The following is a 21,190-nucleotide window of genomic DNA, read 5'->3' as shown; positions in this document are numbered from 1 at the left end:
AGGACTTGTGCTAGACCAGCAGCCCCTACTACTGCCCAGAACAGTTACCTGACCAGACTGAAGAGAAGCCTGCGTTACCTGATGAGCCAGCACCCAGAGGGGATACCCCTATCCCGTATGAGACAGGCCTGCTCTCTCCTCCTGCACCCTGAGGTACTTGAGGCCTACCCCTCCACCAGGTACCTCTTGGCCTCCCTCCCAGATGTGGTGAGTCTTCAGGGGATCGGGGTACAGACACTGGTGCTCCCAGCACTAGGCCATGGTGGAGGTGGGACTGATGCTGGTTGTCGCTAGCCTTCTCGACCTATGCCAAGCAGGGACCAAGGCGGCCGCAAAGAGACAGATTTCAAGATTCCAATCAAAACCAAGACAATGGAAGAACCTCAAATGTACACTGTCCATAACGATATCAGGGAAAAGCATTAGGGAAGTCTACATACAAGACAATGAGATGTCCCACAAGACGGGATACAAACAATCACACATTCCTACCAAGAAAGCACACACCTGTGAATTACAGATTGAAAGGACCAGTTAGATGCTTTTTTAAAACGTTCACTTTAAACTAAATGATTATTAACTTAACGTTCCGGGTGGGTCAGGTAAAACAGACAGTGGCAATACCATTCATTCAATGATTTTATATTTATGATACAGCATGGCAAACAAGATTTCACTTTAAAGTGTACATGTCTGAAGAAACAGATACAGTATTACATAGTGTACATACGTTGTACCCAATTTATTAATTATGACAGATTTTAGTCAAGTAAACCTAGAACAGTACATCAACCAATCATTGTTGTACAGTGTCATTTGGATTATATTTCTCAGGTAATTACTTTATTTTTGATAGAGTGATAGGCTACATACTTTGTTACCAATTAATAATGACAGTTTTCTAAACATTTAAATAAAACATTGAAAAACATGTAACATGCTTTTTTTGCCTCAAACTGTAGGGGCAAAGTCTATTCTCTCATGTTAAGTTCTTGGTAAAAGCTTAGTGTGCACAAGGTCACATCCAATCAACAGCACTGTACACTAACACACCCACTACCTCTCCAACACTGTTGTCATCTTACCTTCCCACACAACCTCTAACAGACAGTGCATACAGTACAATAATTCAGTTGTCCTTGATGTCTTTTGAATTGTTGTTTTCTGTTTCCTTTGTTTTTCTCTTTTGTTGGTTGTTGCTGCATTGGGGGACAGGGGATTGGGGAATTATTTTATTATTTATTATAATTCGTAAGTCTCAGATGGTTGAAAGGAAGCTCTCGGGGAACTGTGGAGGGGATCTTGGAGGGCTGGTGGCCTGGCGGTTGGGAGCTTGGGCCGGTGGCTGATAGGTTGCTGGTTCGGGTCCCCGTTTTTGACAATGTGGGAGATCTTTTCGACGTGCCCTTGAGCAGGGCGTTGACCCTGGTTGCTTCTGTGGGTCGCTCTGGATGGGAGTCTGTTAGATGACAATGTAATTTAAAATGTTAAGCGGCTTCACTGAAGGTAGATACCATTTTTTTCAAAAACATACAGTGCTCACAGAGTCTGTCTCCACACCCATTCACCTTTAGCTCCTCTCCCTCTAGTCTACTCTGTTTTAACATGATTACTCATCACATGGCAAGCTGTAGCAGTTACCCAAGACAGGTATCAAACTGTCAAAATCATTTGTCAAAGGGCAAGGAATACGGTCACTACCACGCTCTCCAACCAAGGGGCATTAATTAAGGAGCAAACTGAAGTGAAGAGAACGTTCTGCAGCTCTTGGAAGACAGTGGCAGTTGATAGAAATGTGTCTATGGTTCAAACCAACACATTGTGGCTCATAGACACAGTCCAAGAGTTGCTGAATTTCCTCTTCACTTCAACATCACATTAGTCATGAAGATCCCTTTGATAATTAGTCGTTAACACAGCATGTTTTGAGGAGATCAAAGTGTAATTCCTCTATTCACCCTGCTGCCCTAGCATTTGGTGTTAAGACTAAACAGGCCCCTTAGTTTCATCATATTATTCACTCATTGGTAAACGATCTTGGCCTTGATTGACCTATAGTAAGCAAGGATAACTTTAATGAAATAATGCAACAATATAAAAAAGCTAGCTTCAAATAAAGAATTTAAGTCTCAGATAAAACATGTCAATTATTTCACATAGTGCTTATGAAACTCAGGTTGTGTTTTGATACAGATGCTTGATACATACGGCCCCTGGTCTCAGTGTTTGGTGCCTCGGCTATGACAGAGAATGGTGAAGGGTTTGTGGATCAGGTTGAAGATGCCCTCTGTGTCCTGGGGAGACATGTTGGGGGGCCAGGAGAAACGCAGGCACTGTAGCAGGGAGGTGAAGAACACAAACAGCTCCGTCCTGACCAGCGGCTCCCCCACACACACCCACGGGCATGCAGAAGAGAGGGAGCCAGTCAAAATCAGGGTTGGGGTCAATTCCTTTTCAATTCGGTCAATTGAGGAAGTAAACTGAAATTCAAATTTTCCTCAATGCTACTCAGTGAAAAACATTTGAATTTCAGTTTACTTCCTGAAATGACCCCAAACTTGGAGGGAGCAAGGCAATATGCTGTAGAGATGAGGAACTAGGTAGAGACATTAGCGGCTCACACACAGAATATTGCTGCTACCTAGAGCTTTTCATTCCTGCAACATGATTACAAACAATGTTCCGACATCACAGAAGTCTTCGTCAGGTGGAACTACAGTTGAAGTCGGAAGTTTACATACACATTAGCCAAATACATTTAAACTCAGTTTTTCACAATTCCTGACATTTAATCCTAGTAAAAATTCCCTGTCTTAGGATATTTAGGATCACCACTTTATTTTAAGAATGTGAAATGTCAGAATAATAGTAGGGAATGATTTATTTCAGCTTTTATTTCTTTCATCATATTTCCAGTGGGTCAGAAGTTTACCTACACTCAATTAGTATTTGGTAGCATTGCCTTTAAATTGTTTAACTTGGGTCAAACGTTTCGGGTAGCCTTCCACAAGCTTCCCACAATAAGTTGGGTGAATTTTGGCCCACTCCTCCCAACAGAGCTGGTGTAACTGAGTCAGGTTTGTAGGCCTCCTTGCTCGCACACAGTTTTTCAGTTCTGCCCACACATTTTCTATAGGACTGAGGTCAGGGCTTTGTGATGGCCACTCCAATACCTTGACTTTGTTGTCCTTAAGCCATTTTGCCACAACTTTGGATGTATGCTTGGAGTCATTGTCCATTTGGAAGACCCATTTGCGACCAAGCTTTAACTTCCTGACTGATGTCTTGAGATGTTGCTTCAATATATCCACATTATTTTCCTTCCCCATGAAGCCATCTATTTTGTGAAGTGCACCAGTCCCTCCTGCAGCAAAGCACCCCCACAGCATGATGCTGCCACCCCCGTGTTTCACGGTTGGGATGGTGTTCTTCGGCTTGCAAGCAACCACCTTTTTCCTCCAAATATAACGATGGTCATTATGGCCAAACAGTTCTATTTTTGTTTCATCAGACCAGAGGACATTTCTCCAAAAAGTATGATCTTTGTCCCCATGTGCAGTTGCAAACAGTAGTCTATCTTTTTTATGGCGGTTTTGGAGCAGTGGCTTCTTCCTTGCTGAGTGGCCTTTCAGGTTATGTTGATATAGGACTTGTTTTACTGTGGATATAGATATTTTTGTACCCGTTTCCTCCAGCATGTTCACAAGGTCCTTTTGCTGTTGTTCTGGGATTGATTTGCACTTTTCGCACCAAAGTACGTTCATCTCTAGGAGACAGAACGCAACTCCTTCCTGAGCGGTATGACGGCTGCGTGGTCCCATGGTGTTTATACTTGCGTACTATTGTTTGTACAGATGAACGTGGTACCTTCAGGCGTTGGAAATTGCTCCCAAGGATGAACCAGACTTGTGGAGGTCTACAATTTTTTTTCTGAGGTCTTGGCTGATTTCTTTTGATTTTCCCATGATGTCAAGCAAAGAGGCACTGAGTTTGAAGGTAGGCCTTGAAATACATCCACAGGTACACCTCCAATTGACTCAAATGATGTCAATTAGACTATCAGAAGCTTCTAAAGCCATGACATCATTTTCTGGAATTTTCCAAGCTGTTTAAAAGGCACAGTCAACTTAGTGTATGTAAACTTCTGACCCACTGGAATTGTGATACTGTGAATTATAAGTGAAATAATCTGTCTGTAAACAATTGTTGGAAAAATTACTTGTGTCATGCACAAAGTAGATGTCCTAACCGACTTGCCAAAACCATAGTTTGTTAACAAGAAATGTGTGGAGTGATTGAAAAACGAGTTTTAATGACTCCAACCTTGGTGTATGTAAACTTCTGACTTCAACTGTAGGATGTGTGTTCCGAGGAGGAACTAACCACAAAACACTCAAAGATCAGAGACAAACATCCACTGACACAAACACAGTTTCAACACACAAGAACATACCTTGATGCACACACATACAGTGCATTCGGAAAGTATTCAGACCCCTTGACTTTATCCACATTTTGTTACGTTACAGCCTTATTCTAAAATGGATTAAATTCGTTATTTTCCTCATCAATCTACATACAATACCACATAATGACAAAGCAAAAACAGGTTTAGACATTTTAGCAAATGTATTACAAACAAAAAACAGAAATACCTTATTTAGATAATTATTCAGACCCTTTGCTATGAGACTCGAAATTGAGCTCAGGTGCATCCTGATTCCATTGATCATCCATGAGATGTTTGTACAACTTAATTGGAGTCCACCTGTGGTAAATTCAACTGATTGGACATGATTTGGAAAGGCACACACCTGTCTATATAAGGTCCCACAGTTGACAGTGCATGTCCAATCAAGCAACATGTGCAAAAACCAAGCCATGAGGTGGAAGGAATTGTCCGTAGAGCTCCGAGACAGGATTGTGTCGAGGCACAGATCTGGGGAAGGGTTCCCAAAAAATGTCTGCAAAATTGAAGGTCACCAAGAACACAGTGGCCTCCATCATTCTTAACTGGAAGAAGTTTAGAACCACCAAGACTCTTCTTAGAGCTGGCCGCCTGGCCAAACTGAGCAATCAGGGGAGAAGGGCCTTGGACAGGGAGGTGACCAAGAACCCAATGGTCACTCTGATAGAGCTCTAGAGTTCCTCTGTGGAGATAGGAGAACCTTCCAGAAGGACAACCATCTCTGCAGCACTCCACCAATCAGGCCTTTATGGTAGAGTGGCCACAAGAAGCCACTCCTCCGTAAAATACACATGACAGCCCACTTGGAGTTTGCCAAAAGGCACCTAAAGACTCTCAGACCAAGATTCTCTGGTCTGATGAAACCAAGATTGAACTCTATGGCCTGAATGCCAGCGTCACATCTGGAGGAAACCTGGCACCATCCCTACGGTGAAGCATGGTGGTGGCAGCATCATGATGTGAGGATGTTTTTCAGCAGCAGGGACTGGGAGACTAGTCAGGATCGAGGGAAAGATGAACAGAGCAAAGTACAGAGAGATTCTTGATGAAAACCTGCTCCAGAGCGCTCAGGTCTTCAGACTGGGGTGAAGGTTCACCTTCCAACAGGACAACAACCCTAAGCACACAGCCAAGACAACACAGGAGTGGCTTCGGGACAAGTCACTGAATGTCCTTGAGTGGCCCAGCCGTAGCCCGGACTTGAACCCGATCGAACATCTCTGGAGAGACCTGAAAATAGATGTGCAGCAACGCTCCCCATCCAACCTGACAGAGCTTGAGGAGTACAGTGAGGGAAAAAAGTATTTGATCCCCAGCTGATTTTGTAGGTTTGCCCACTGATATCAGTCTATCATTTTAATTGTAGGTTTATTTGAACAGTGAGAGACAGAATAACAAAAAAAAAATCCAGAAAAACACGTCAAAAATGTTATAAATTGATTTGCATTTTAATGAGAGAAATAAGTATTTGACCCCCTCTCAATCAGAAAGATTTCTGGCTCCCAGGTGTCTTTTATACAGGTAACGAGCTGAGATTAGGAGCACACTCTTAAAGGGAGTGCTCCTAATCTCAGCTTGTTACCTGTATAAAAGACACCTGTCCACAGAAGCAATCAATCAATCAGATTCCAAACTCTCCCTCATGGCCAAGACTAAAGAGCTCTCCAAGGATGTCAGGGACAAGATTTTAGACCTACACAAGGCTGGAATGGGCTACAAGACCATCGCCAACAGCTTGGTGAGAAGGTGACAACAGTTGGAGCGATTATTCGCAAATAACTGTCAATCTCCCTCGGCCTGGGGCTCCATGCAAGATCTCACCTCGTGGAGTTGCAATGATCATGAGAACGGTGAGGAATCAGCCCAGAACTACACGGGAGGACTTGTCAATGATCTCAAGGCAGCTGGGACCATAGTCACCAAGAAAACAATTGGTAACACACTACGCCGTGAAGGACTGAAATCCTGCAGCGCCCGCAAGGTCCCCCTGCTCAAGAAAGCACATATACAGGGCCGTCTGAAGTTCGCCAATTAACATCTGAATGATTCAGAGGAGAATAGGGTGAAAGTGTTGTGGTCAGATGAGACCAAATCGAGTTCTTTGGCATCAACTCAACTCGCTGTTTTTGGAGGAGGAGGAATGCTGCCTATGACCCCAAGAACACCATCTCCACCGTCAAACATGGAGGTGGAAACATTATGCTTTGGGGGTGTTTTTCTGCTAAGGGGACAGGACAACTTCACCGCATCAAAGGGACGATGGACGGGGCCATGTACCGTCAAATCTTGGGTGAGAACCTCCTTCCCTCAGCCAGGGCATTGAAAATGGGTCGTGGATGGGTATTCCAGCATGACAATGACCCAAAACACACGGCCAAGGCAACAAAGGAGTGGCTCAAGAAGAAACACATTAAGGTCCTGGAGTGGCCTAGCCAGTCTCCAGACCTTAATCCCATAGAAAATCTGTGGAGGGAACTGAAGGTTCGAGTTGCCAAACATCAGCCTCGAAACCTTAATGACTTGGAGAAGATCTGCAAAGAGGAGTGGAACAAAATCCCTCCTGAGATGTGTGCAAACCTGGTGGCCAACTACAAGAAACGTCTGACCTCTGTGATTGCCAACAAGGGTTTTGCCACCAAGTACTAAGTCATGTTTTGCAGAGGGGTCAAATACTTATTTCCCTCATTAAAATGCAAATCAATTTATAAAATTTTTGACATGCATTTTTTTCAGGATTTTTTTGTTGTTATTCTGTCTCTCACTGTTCAAATAAACCTACCATTAAAATTATAGACTGATCATGTCTTTGTCAGTGGCCAAACGAACAAAATCAGCAGGGGATCAAATACTTTTTCCCCTCACTGTATATGCAGAGAAGAATGGGAGAAACTCCCCAAATACATGTGTGCCAAGCTTGTAGCGTCATACCCAAGATGACTCGAGGCTGTAATCGATGCCAAAGGTGCCTCAACAAAGTACTGAGTAAAGGGTCTGAATACTTATGTAAATTTGATATTTCCGGGGGGGTTTTGCATTTGCAAAAATTTTGAAAAACCTGTTTTTGCTTTGTCATTATGGGGTATTGTGTGTAGATTGATGAGAGAAGAAAACAATTTCATCCATTTTAGAATAAGGCTGTAACGTAACAAAATTTGGAAAATGTAAAGCGGTCTGAATACTTTCCGAATGCACTGTATGTACATTACCAGTCAAAACTTTGGACACACCTACTCATTCAAGGGTTTTTCTTTATTTTTAAGATTTTCTACATTGTAGAATAATAGTGAAGACATGAAAACTATGAAATAACACATATGGAATCATGTAGTAACCAAAAAAGTGCTAAACTAAACAAAATATATTTTATTTTTGAGATTCTTCAAATAGCCACCCTTTGCTTGATGACAGCTTTGCACACTCTTGGCATTCTCTCAACCAGCTTCACCTGGAATGCTTTTCCAACAGTCTTGAAGGAGTTCCCATACATGCTGAGCACTTGTTGGCTGCTTTTCCTTCACTCTGCGGTCCAATTAATCCCAAACCATCTCAATTTGGTTGAGGTCGGCGGATTGTGGAGGCCAGGTCATCTGATGCAGCACTCCATCACTCTTCTTCTTGGTAAAATAGCCCTTACACAGCCTGGAGGTGTGTTGGGTCATTGTCCTGTTGAAAAACAAATGATAGTCCCACTAAGCCCAAACAAGATGGGATGGCGTATCGCTGCAGAATGCTGTGGTAGCCATGCTGGTTAAGTGTCACTGACAGTTTCGTCAGCAAAGCACCCCCACACCATAACACCACCTCCTCCATGCTTTACTGTGGGAACTACACATGCGGAGATCATCCGTTCACCCACACCGCATCTCACAAAGACACGGCGGTTGGAACCAAAACACCAAAGGACACATTGCCACCGGTCTAATGTCAATTTCTCGTGTTTCTTGGCCCAAGCAAGTCTCTTATTATTATTATTGGTGTCCTTTAGTAGTGGTTTCTTTGCAACAATTCGACCATGAAGGCCTGATTCACACAGTACCCTCTGAACAGTTGATGTTGGGATGTGTCTGTTACTTGAACTCTGTGAAGCATTTATTTGGGCTGCAATTTCTGAGGCTGGTAAATAACGAACTTATCCTCTGCAGCAGAGGTAACTCTGGGTCTTCCATTCCTGTGGCGGTCCTCATGAGAGCCAGTTTCATCATAGCGCTTGATGGTGTTTGCGACTGCACTTGAAGAAACTTTCAAAATTCTTGACATTTTCCGTACTGACTGACCTTCATGTCTTAAAGTAATGATGGACTGTTTGCTTATTTGAGGTGTTCATGCCATAATAAGGACTTGGTCTTTTACCAAATAGGGCTATCTTCTGTATACCCCCCCTACCTTATCACAACACAACTGATTGGCTCAAACGCATTAAGAAGGAAATAAATTCCACAAATTAACTTTTAAGAAGGTACACCTGTTAATTGAAATGCATTCCAGGTGACTACCTCATGAAGCTGGTTAAGAGAATGCCAAGAGTGTGCCAAGCTGTCATCAAGGCAAAGGGTGGCTACTTTGAAGACTCAAATATAAAATATGTTTTGATTTGTTTAACACTTCTTTGGTTACTACATGATTCCATGTGTGTTATTTCATAGTTTTCTACAATGTAAAAAAAATAGTAAAAAGAAAAGAAAAACCCTTGAATGAGTAGTTGTGTCCAAACTTTTGACTGGTAGTGTACATAGATACAGTATAACACAATATTCTCTATAAGGCCATATTGTTCTCTCCAAACAACAAAGATAATTTGGGCCAATGAGAAGAGAGACTCACCCAGAGAGAAAGTCAGGAAGGAATCTTGTTTGCAGAACTGGCCCTCCTCATCCAGAAAGTTAGCAGAGTTGAAGGTATCTGGGTACTTCCAGTGGTCTTTGTCCATCAGGATCGCAGTCATGTTGACAGACATTCATCCCCTTCCAAGAAAAATAGTTTTAGTCAAAGTTGGTACTCTTTCACAGTACAGTAGTAGGACACTGGTATCAAATAGCCTGAATTCAGGACTAACTATTGCAAATAAGTAAAAGCCAACCCTACAGTAATTAATTGTATAATACTACTATTGTTTACGGTTGTTTATTCCCTGCTGTGTTTCTATGTGGTATGCGTATGTGTGAGCTGTGAAAATAATGATCTTGTAGGACAGTAAACATCAATCAATATTTGTAATGTAAGGCATCAGCTAATGGGGATCCACATTTATATATTTTGCACAATAAATAAAATCAACCAATCATCCTTCACCTTGGGCGGGTGGAAGCCACTGAGCTGGGTGGCAGCATGAACCACCCCTAGTGGAACGATGTTACCCACCCTCTGGACCTCATGGACTGTGGCATAGACATAGGGCAGGGCTGCCCTGTTGTCCAGGGAGGGGGTGTGGTCGAACCCCAACGAACAAACAATCTCCTTATGACATTGCTCAGGGATTTTTAGCGAGGCAATAAAAGGACAGTAGGACCGAGTCTGAAATGGCACCTTATTCCCTACATTAATAACCGCACTTCTAATCTCTCTCTCACACACACACACGTACCTTGAATGTATGGGTGCTCCATCATGTAGATGAGTCCCCATCTGATGGTGGTGTCGGTCCCGGCCAGGAAGAGATCAGCCAACGACAACACAATGTTCTCCTCAAAGAATGTTGAGTCCGGACTCGACTCCTGCTGGTCAAGGAATAGTGATTGATATGACATCCAATTTATGACGACAGACAATTGAAACATGAAGTGAACAGAAATGTATTGTCACTGTGGTTTCCATGTTTGATAATAGCTAAATCAGCCAGGGTTCAAAATAAAAAAAAACACTTCACTCAATTGTTCTGTTGTTTTTTATTTATTCCAGACTGTCGCTTTAAGAATGACCTCCAGAGCCTTCTATTCACAGATTTACAGTTTATAGGAAAAAAACAAGCATTTTATAAGATGGTGTTCGGAGAGACCTATTCGTTACTTAGCTTCTCTTCATCTTCTATGGGTCACTTACTCTCTCAATCTCTACCAGGTAAGCGTCTATGAAGTCTCAGAGGTTGTACCTGTCCAGGGTCTTCCAGTGCTGCCCGGCCACCTCCGATATGAAGCCTTTAAGCTCTGACGCATTCCTCTGGACCCTCTGGTGAGGCCCCGGGAAATGTTTGATAAACGGGAACAGATTGAAGTAAATAAGATTATCAAGCCAAATATTTTGAAAGAATACTCAGAAACTACCTGAAAAAACATCAAATACGGTACACCGGATGCGATAATCTTATTTTGAATCTCATTAGCTGTTAAAAGTTCCTGTTACTAATATGGTAATTTTTCACCTATTGCCTCTCCACATCTAGAGTAGGAGTGTGGTACTCCCATAGTGATACATTACTAGAGTGGCCCATGTCATGAACCTTCATAACTCTAGAATGGCAGACATTTTGGTCAGAGCTCAATTCAAGTCTAAATGCAACCATTCAAATGCAACCATTCAAATGTTGTATTTCATTCTGTACTTGTACCTGGCCGAGAGCAGATCCAGTCAGAAATATGTTTTCATTGAGGATGTCCAGGTTTTGGAAACGCTTCTCCTCGTACTCATAGCGGTCTCCGAACACCACAGAGCAGATGTTGGACACGGCATTATGGGTCGAATGGATTCTCTTCATGATAAACAACCACCACAGATCAGACAGTGAAACTTTAGGCAGTTGGTCAGCTTCCATCACACCACAGCAGATATAATATGCCACTAACACGTTTCCAATAAGCCAATAGAAAACGGTGCAATCAGGATGACTTTTTGGGGCAGTCCTGCCAAACAAACTCCTTACCTCCCTCCTTCTGTAGCACCTGTATAAGGTAGTGGGCCTCATCTGTGACCCACTGCTACAGAGATTTCTTGCCCAGGCTGAAGGCCTTCAGAGTGTGAGAGGCAAACTTCCTCTGCTGATTCAAACTAGACAAAATTCCTGAGTGGCAAAATTAATCATATAGAGTCTGTCCAGCTGGCACCCTATTCGCTATGTAGTGCACAACTTCTGACCAGGGTCAATAGGGCTATGGTAGAGCCCTTGTGATACAGACTTCGTGACTTGTCAACGCTTTACATCCATCCTAGCACTTGAGGACTAGAGACCCAATCAAAACCAGCCGTTCAAGCACAGCAACAATCTTTGATTAATGAAAAGGAAAATATGTGCTTTATTGCACCTGGTGGCAAATATTGCAGAAATAATTATAGTAGTATCTCAAATATGCTTTATTTTGGCACAGCAACAGTGGGGTATACAGTATCTGCAGTGCATGTTTGATTGAATTCCAGCCTCATGAAATGCAGTCTCAGGTTACCATCCTTCATGAGGAAGCCTGGGCTATGTCCTTATTATCTCTCATTCCTCCCCAGTGTACGCTTCCCTTCACTCACTGATTTGAAAGAAAATGACTGGTAGCCCATGCCTCTACCAATCCAATGCTTTTCGATTTGTGGGAAGTAGTGAATGAGTGTACACCTCAAGAGAAAGGGGATAATATGACGACGCACACCTGAAAGCAGAGGCTATATAAAATGTAATGTGATTGTCCAGATGGATGTGCGTTCCAAATGGCTCTGCTTAAAAGTAGTGCACTATATAGGGAAAAGGGTGTCATTTAGTATGCAGAGATGTGATCATGTCACTGACCTCCTCCGTTGATGATCCAGTCCAGAACAGGCATAGATGGCCTCCCTGAAAACACGGCTCCATTCCGGACCAGAGCCACCTTGGTGACGAGGAGCGTGTTCAGCACTATAGACAGCTTCCAGCTGTTAAAGGAATACTCCACTCAAAAATATATAATTTTTTCATTAGTCCACTGTTGATACAGTCCCAAAATGTTTTGCATGTCAGCAGTCACATTTTCAAGATACTGGATTTTCAAGAAGCAAAGTGTCACTTGCCACATCATCATGATGATGCAAACGTCTGCATCACAAGTGCTCTACTTTTGACCATAGCCCTATTGCCCCAGGTCAAAAGTTGTGGACTAATGAAAAACTATTCCAAAATAGTGTTTGAGTGAATTTTCCCTTTAATAATAATAATAATAATAATAATAATAATAATAACACTCTTTGGGGCGGTTTCCCCCACACACAAATTAACCGTAATCCTGGACTAAAAATGACTTTCAAAGGAGATTCTCCATTAAGTTTGTCTTTTAGTCCAGGACTAGGCTTAATCTGTGTCTGAGAAACAGGTCCTTCGTCTATATTAGCTAGGAAATTGCAGAAAGTCAAACTCACTTGACTTAAACCCATTTAATTAATAATAAATGCATAATTTGGTGGGTCAGTGGCATAGTGCAGTTTTGTACCCAGCCACCCCGCAAAGTCCAACTTTTTTTACACAAATATTTGACTTAAAATTAACAAAATTTGAAATATATTTTGATAGACCAAAGTATCAGCCATCACACCATGTGAAGGAACAAACAAATTATTCTTATTTTACTCATAAAATGCAGCTAACTGGATTTATGTCAACTCCGTGAGACACCATAAAAGGCATTTCATTTTTACAATGATTGTCCAACAAGTGTTTAAAGGCCTTGATTGTTTAATTGTAGCATTATCTGAATAATCTATGTAATACAAATCTCCAAACTTCTTTTTTTTTATAGCACTATGACATGTTCCAGGGCTCATTTCATTAGCATTTTGTTATGTTTTTCTAGATTTAAAGCAAACATTATCCCTTAGGTCTAGCACAGCAAATACTTCAATTGTTTAAGCATGTTGCAGAACAGTGATTAAAATATTTATTCAGAATATTTACAAAACAATATTGAGTCCATCAGTGGAGTTGACAAGCCACTGATGGAGTTGACAGATACTCAAAATACATTTCTGCCTCTAAAAAACTTTAAATACAAACATTTGTAAAATATGGAAAACATTTCTTCATTCAAGTGGTATACACATTATCAATTTAGTTTTTCGTCAGTTGCTTTATGACTAAAAGCTAATTAAATATGTAACAGAAAATGAATTTTGGTTCAAATATATCTTAATCTATCAGGCAGATGGAGTTGACAGTTTATGGTCGTGACCATGGCGATTCCAATATTGTTTAAATCTATCAAAAACAGAGAACTTTACAGACCATGAGTGGTCTTGTTGCACTACATGTAATGAGGAAATTAATAAGGGGTCCTTATGGTATAGCTGACCCTGCTCATTCCTGATTCATTTAGGATTTTAGACAAATCTGACAGAGTTGACCAAATCTCCATACACATCTTTTATAAATCACAGTTTTGAGAAATATTATTTAAAGTCGCAGAGGGCTACATATAATAATTTCAGTTAATATCCATTATTGCCAGTTTCTAGAATTTTAAACACTTTTTTGGAGACTTTGAAATTGTGATCATTTGCTCTGGACAAGGGCATTTCCAGGCATAGAGCCTACCTGGAAATGAATAATATTGAAAGTATTTTGAAAATATCCAAAACAAATATTTTCCCTTTTTAACACTATATACAGTTGAAGTTGGAAGTTTACATACACTTAGGTTGGAGTCATTAAAACTCGTTTTTCAACCACTCCACACATTTCTTCTTAAACTATAGTTTTGGCAAGTCGGTTAGGACATCTACTTTGTACATGACAAGTAATTTTTCCAACAATTGTTTACAGACAGATTATTTCACTGTATCACAATTCCAGTGGGTCAGAAGTTTACATAAACTTAGTTGACTGTGCCTTTAAACAGCTTGGAAAATTCCAGAAAATGATGTCATGGCTTTAGAAGCTTCTGATAGGCTAATTGACATCATTTGAGTCAATTGGAGGTGTACCTGTGGATTTATTTCAAGGCCTACCTTCAAACTCAGTGCCTCCTTGCTTGACATCATGGGAAAATCAAAAGACCTAAAAAAAAAAAAAATGGTAGACCTCCACAAGTCTGGTTCATCCTTGGGAGCAATTTCCATAGGCCTGAAGGTACCACGTTCATATGTACAAACAATAGTATGCAAGTATAAAAACCATGGGACCACGCAGCCGTCATACCGCTCAGGAAGGAGACGCGTTCTATTTTGGTTTCATCTGACATTCTCCCAATCCTCTTCTGGATCATCCAAATGCACTCTAGCAAACTTCAGACGGGCCTGGACATGTACTGGCTTAAGCAGGGGGACACGTCTGGCACTAGCGGCGTAGTGTGTTACTGATGGTAGGCTTTGTTACTTTGGTCCCAGCTCTCTGCAGGTCATTCACTAGGTCCCCCCGTGTGGTTCTGGGATTTTTGCTCACCGTTCTTGTGATCATTTTGACCCCACGGGGTGAAATCTTGCGTGGAGTCCCAGATCGAGGGAGATTATCAGTGGTCTTGTATGTCTTCCATTTCCTAATAATTGCTCCCACAGTTGATTTCTTCAAACCAAGCTGCTTACCTATTGCAGATTCAGTCTTCCCAGCCTGGTGCAGGTCTACAATTTTGTTTCTGGTGTCCTTTGACAGCTCTTTGGTCTTGGCCATAGTGGAGTTTGGAGTGTGACTGTTTGAGGTTGTGGACAGGTGTCTTTTATACTGATAACAAGTTCAAACAGGTGCCATTAATACAGGTAACGAGTGGAGGACAGAGGAGCCTCTTAAAGAAGAAGTTACAGGTCTGTGAGAGCCAGAAATCTTGCTTGTTTGTAGGTGACCAAATACTTATTTTCCACCATAATTTGCAAATAAATTCATAACAAATCCTACAATGTGATTTTCTGGATTTTATTTTCTCAATTTGTCTGTCATAGTAGAAGTGTACCTATGATGAAAATTACAGGCCTCATCTTTTTAAGTGGGAGAACTTGCACAATTGGTGGCTGACTAAATACTTTTTTCCCCCACTGTATATGTCCTATTTCACACATGTACAAATGTGTATTATACTCGTGTAAATATCCCACAGTGCATTCAAACTGACATTGGGTCCCGAAGTATGCATTGCAGTACATAAGTACTATGCAATATAGCAAGTTTAATTTAAGCAGTATGGCCATGTTTGGCTCTGCTGCCTAAATTGCACATGCTAGTTTCATTGCATAGTGCCTATGTACTGCATACTTCGACTGCATGCAGAATACCCAATGTCAGTTTGAATTCACATAGGGGCCGATTCAGACTTAGGAAATGTACGTCTTTCCTACACACTTCATAGTAGTTGGTATACAGACTTACCTTATGGAGGCGCGTAGTGTAGCCTACAATATAATTCTAATACAATGGTATGATATAATAAATATACCTTAATTGCCCACACTGCTTGTGGAACTGTGTGATTGCAAGTTCCAAGTTTAAAATAATGGTTTAAGCTCTATAATGATTTAATAAGCCTACATGTCCGATTCATTTTGACAACAATTTGTATTTGTATCCACTATTACTTGACCCTCAGCCACAAGGACATGACAGCGTTTACAGAGGAAATAAATAAATGTAGGCTAAATCAAACAATGGAATACACATGTGGGAAAGGGAGCGAACACTAAATTGGCAGTTAAATATAGGTGGTTATTATTTCAGTTCGCTACTGATAGTGGCTAATAATATTTAACATAGGCTACAGCCTACAAACTGAAGGAAAGCGATAACGGCACAGTATTTCATACTGTGGGAAAGGGACATAAATAGTCCTACATTTCATGTTATGCTTTTCAGTTTCCTGCCATATAACTGGTTTCACATTCATTTCCAGTGATCATAAGGTAAAATAGAGCTAAAACAATTTTCGTTTAGCCTATACAATCCCCTTATCCAAACATATTACTACTTTACTTAGCTCTTATCAATAGTGCTTAGCAATTTATAAAATTAATGCATGGAAAATGCTGTTGTTTCTATAAACAACAAAAAAATGAGCTTTTTCCATTTGGAACCCGCAGGTTTCATCAACCTTATCCATGGTTTCTTTGCATGTCAAGTTGGTGGAATTATTAGGGAATTAAGTTGTCAGAATAGAGTGTATATGTAGGCACCTCCGCCACACTTCCATTTCTTTGATCTCCACCCCACGTGTACTTTGCGGTCACTGGCATTTCCCCATGATTAAGTTCAAGGTCAGAATACACGTAGGAAGAACAATGAATAAAAAGGGAATAAAGATTCACGCATGCTTAGCTGGGGTCTGAATTTCCCCCTTAGTTTTCATTTCCCCTCTTGCAAGAATGCTTCACAAATTCTATTGAACCACTTACGTTACCCGTACTAGGATTACTGGTACATACAGTAATCAAAGCAGAGCCAGACTCACCTCAGCCATAGTTTGAGCAGGTTTGGTCAGTAGCTGGGGCATGTTCCCCACCAGAGGTCCAGGGTGTAGGGCCCGGAGGGACCCTGTTCCCGGGGAAGAGGTAACTGTACGCCTCATAGAATACCAGGAAGAGCAGGCCAAACAGCAGGGTTGGGCCCACTGCACTCCAGTTCAGCAACATCGCAACAATCTCCATGCCGGTGTAGTATTGCATTACCTACACTTTCAGTTTTAGCAGCTTAGTTATCGTATTTAATTCAGTCCACCTGTTCATAAGCTTACAGTGAGGGGAAAAAGTATTTGATCCCCTGCTGATTTTGTACGTTTACCCACTGACAAAGAAATGATCAGTCTATAATTTTAATGGTAGGTTCATTTGAACAGTGAGAGAGAGTAACAACAACAAAAATCCAGAAAAACGCATGTAAAAAGTGTTATACATTTATTTGCATTTTAATGAGGGAAATAAGTATTTGACCCCTCTGCAAAACATGACTTAGTACTTGGTGGCAAAACCCTTGTTGGCGATCACAGAGGTCAGACGTTTCTTGTAGTTGGCCACCAGGTTTGCACACATCTCAGAAGGGATTTTGTCCCACTCCTCTTTGCAGATCTTCTCCAAGTCATTAAGGTTTCGAGCCTGACGTTTGGCAACTCGAACCTTCAGCTCCCTCCACAGATTATCTATGGGATTAAGGTCTGGAGACTGGCTAGGCCACTCCAGGACCTTAATGTGCTTCTTCTTGAGCCACTCCTTTGTTGCCTAGGCCGTGTGTTTTGGGTCATTGTCATGCTGGAATACCCATCCACGACCCATTTTCAATGCCCTGGCTGAGGGAAGGAGGTTCTCACCCAAGATTTGACGGTACATGGCCCCGTCCATCGTCCCTTTGATGCGGTGAAGTTGTCCTGTCCCCTTAGCAGAAAAACACCCCCAAAGCATAATGTTTCCACCTCCATGTTTGACGGTGGGGATGGAGTTCTTGGGGTCATAGGCAGCATTCCTCCTCCTCCAAACACGGCGAGTTGAGTTGATACCAAAGAGCTCGATTTTGGTCTCATCTGCCCACAACACTTTCACCTCTGAATCATTCAGATGTTCATTGGCAAACTTCAGACGGGCCTGTATATGTGCTTTCTTGAGCAGGGGGACATTGCGGGCGCTGCAGGATTTCAGTCCTTCACGGCGTAGTGTGTTACCAATTGTTTTCTTGGTGACTATGGTCCCAGCTGCCTTGAGATCATTGACAAGATCCTCCAGTGTAGTTCTGGGCTGATTCCTCACCGTTCTCATGATCATTGCAACTCCACAAGGTGAGATCTTGCATGGAGGCCCAGGCCGAGGGAGATTGACAGTCTTTTGTGTTTCTTCCATTTGCGAATAATCGCACCAACTGTTGTCACCTTCTCACCAAGCTGCTTGGCGATGGTCTTGTAGCCCATTCCAGCCTTGTGTAGGTCTACAATCTTGTCCCTGACATCCTTGGAGAGCTCTTTGTTCCTGGCCATGGTGGAGAGTTTGGAATCTGATTGATTGCTCCCTTTAAGAGTGTGCTCCTAATCTCAGCTTGTTACCTGTATAAAAGACACCTGGGAGCCAGAAATCTTTCTGATTGAGAGGGGGTCAAATACTTATTTCCCTCATTAAAATGCAAATCAATTCATAAAATTTTTGACACGCATTTTCTGGATTTTTTTGTTGTTATTCTGTCTCTCACTGTTCAAATAAACCTACCATTAAAATTATAGACTGATCATTTCTTTGTCAGTGGGCAAACGTACAAAATCAGCAGGGGATCAAATACTTTTTTCCCTCACTGTACATTCTTTAACTTCTACCTGGGTCCTTCCTTTTATCTCCCATTCTGGTTTACCTGAGGCTAATAGAAGTCCTAGCTGACTGTATAGACTACCGCTACAGCCTTCCTTTCAATACAAGGGCTCTGGGCTGGGCAAAGGAGGGAGATCCCAAGCGCAGTTCAGAGGGTTTCCACTAGTAAAGTCACTACTAAACAGCTTGTTTATACCGCTAGACTGGTGTGACAGCTCCTTCCATTGACCCGAGAGAAAAACACATGCCAGGGCTGTATTCATTAGTGCACAACATGGCAAACCATAGCAAAAAGTTGTGCAACAAAAACAAGAGTTTCTTATTGGAAAAGTTTAACTAATCCCTCTGGCGTTAAGGTCTGTTTGGTTCCGAGTAAATACACCGCAGGGGCTTTTTTAGGAAAAGGTTCACTTTGGTGACACAACCTCTACCATTACGTAATAACAGAAATCTGTAAACCAAAGTAAAGTTTACTATCAACAAACAATATGAATAATAATAATAATAATAATAATAATAATAATACAGTGACCTTGTATGCTATACTTGCGCAATAAGGCCCGAGGAGGTGTGGTATATGGCCAATATACCACGGCTAAGGGCTGTTCTTAGGCACGATGCAACGCGGAGCCCTTAGCGCTGAGGTGCCTTACTGCTATTATAAAACTTGTTACCAAAATAATTAGATCAGTGAAAATAAATGGTTTAGTCATACCCGTGATATACGGTCTGATATACAGTGGGGGAAAAAAAGTATTTAGTCAGCCACCAATTGTGCAAGTTCTCCCACTTAAAAAGATGAGAGGCCTGTAATTTTCATCATAGGTACACGTCAACTATGACAGACAAATTGAGAAAAGAAAATCCAGAAAATCACATTGTAGGATTTTTAATGAATTTATTTGCAAATTATGGTGGAAAATAGTATTTGGTCACCTACAAACAAGCAAGATTTCTGGCTCTCACAGACCTGTTACTTCTTCTTTAAGAGGCTCCTCTGTCCTCCACTCGTTACCTGTATTAATGGCACCTGTTTGAACTTGTTATCAGTATAAAAGACACCTGTCCACAACCTCAAACAGTCACACTCCAAACTCCACTATGGCCAAGACCAAAGAGCTGTCAAAGGACACCAGAAACAAAATTGTAGACCTGCACCAGGCTGGGAAGACTGAATCTGCAATAGGTAAGCAGCTTGGTTTGAAGAAATCAACTGTGGGAGCAATTATTAGGAAATGGAAGACATACAAGACCACTGATAATCTCCCTCGATCTGGGGCTCCACGCAAGATCTCACCCTGTGGGGTCAAAATGATCACAAGAACGGTGAGCAAAAATCCCAGAACCACACGGGGGGACCTAGTGAATGACCTGCAGAGAGCTGGGACCAAAGTAACAAAGCCTACCATCAGTAACACACTACGCCGCCAGGGACTCAAATCCTGCAGTGCCAGACGTGTCCCCCTGCTTAAGCCAGTACATGCCCAGGCCCGTCTGAAGTTTGCTAGAGTGCATTTGGATGATCCAGAAGAGGATTGGGAGAATGTCATATGGTCAGATGAAACCAAAATAGAACTTTTTGGTAAAAACTCAACTCGTCGTGTTTGGAGGACAAAGAATGCTGAGTTGCATCCAAAGAACACCATACCTACTGTGAAGCATGGGGGTGGAAACATCATGCTTTGGGGCTGTTTTTCTGCAAAGGGACCAGGACGACTGATCCGTGTAAAGGAAAGAATGGGGCCATGTATCGTGAGATTTTGAGTGAAAACCTCCTTCCATCAGCAAGGGCATTGAAGATTAAACGTGGCTGGGTCTTTCAGCATGACAATGATCCCAAACACACCGCCCGGGCAACGAAGGAGTGGCTTCGTAAGAAGCATTTCAAGGTCCTGGAGTGGCCTAGCCAGTCTCCAGATCTCAACCCCATAGAAAATCTTTGGAGGGAGTTGAAAGTCCGTGTTGCCCAGCGACAGCCCCAAAACATCACTGCTCTAGAGGAGATCTGCATGGAGGAATGGGCCAAAACACCAGCAACAGTGTGTGGAAACCTTGTGAAGACTTACAGAAAACGTTTGACCTGTGTCATTGCCAACAAAGGGTATATAACAAAGTATTGAGAAACTTTTGTTATTGACCAAATACTTATTTTCCACCATAATTTGCAAATAAATTCATTAAAAATCCTACGTGATTTTCTGGAATTTGTTTTCTCATTTTGTCTGTCATAGTTGACGTGTACCTATGATAAATTACAGGCCTCTCATCTTTTTAAGTGGGGGAACTTGCACAATTGGTGGCTGACTAAATACTTTTTTTCCCCACTGTACCACAGCTGTCAGCCAATCAGCATTCAGGGCTCGAACCACCCAGTTTCAAAAAGTCGATAGAGTCCAGTGTCCTGCTGATTGTACTCATGTTATAGTAGTAGAGCAGCTGCAGTTCTGTCAATTACTACTAAAGCTGATTGTAAACATTTGTACTTATGAGTAAAATCATAAAACTCATCCATCATAAATTGTGTATTGATCTTGTACTGTATTGTATGTAGAGTGGCCGTAGTTTGCGGTCCTGAACAGGCAATAT

The 21,190-nt window shown here is 41.8% G+C and overlaps 1 pseudogene; it reads right to left on the bottom strand.

The window, feature by feature from the left end:
• On the bottom strand, positions 1-16,969 carry LOC121532956 (annotated as a pseudogene).
• Between the last annotated feature and the right edge of the window lie 4,221 nt (positions 16,970-21,190).

Source organism: Coregonus clupeaformis, chromosome 20, assembly GCF_020615455.1.
Source record: "Coregonus clupeaformis isolate EN_2021a chromosome 20, ASM2061545v1, whole genome shotgun sequence".
Classification (NCBI taxonomy): domain Eukaryota; kingdom Metazoa; phylum Chordata; class Actinopteri; order Salmoniformes; family Salmonidae; genus Coregonus; species Coregonus clupeaformis.
Note: the sequence above shows the minus strand (reverse complement) of the source record. Positions and strands in the feature narration are given on the sequence as shown.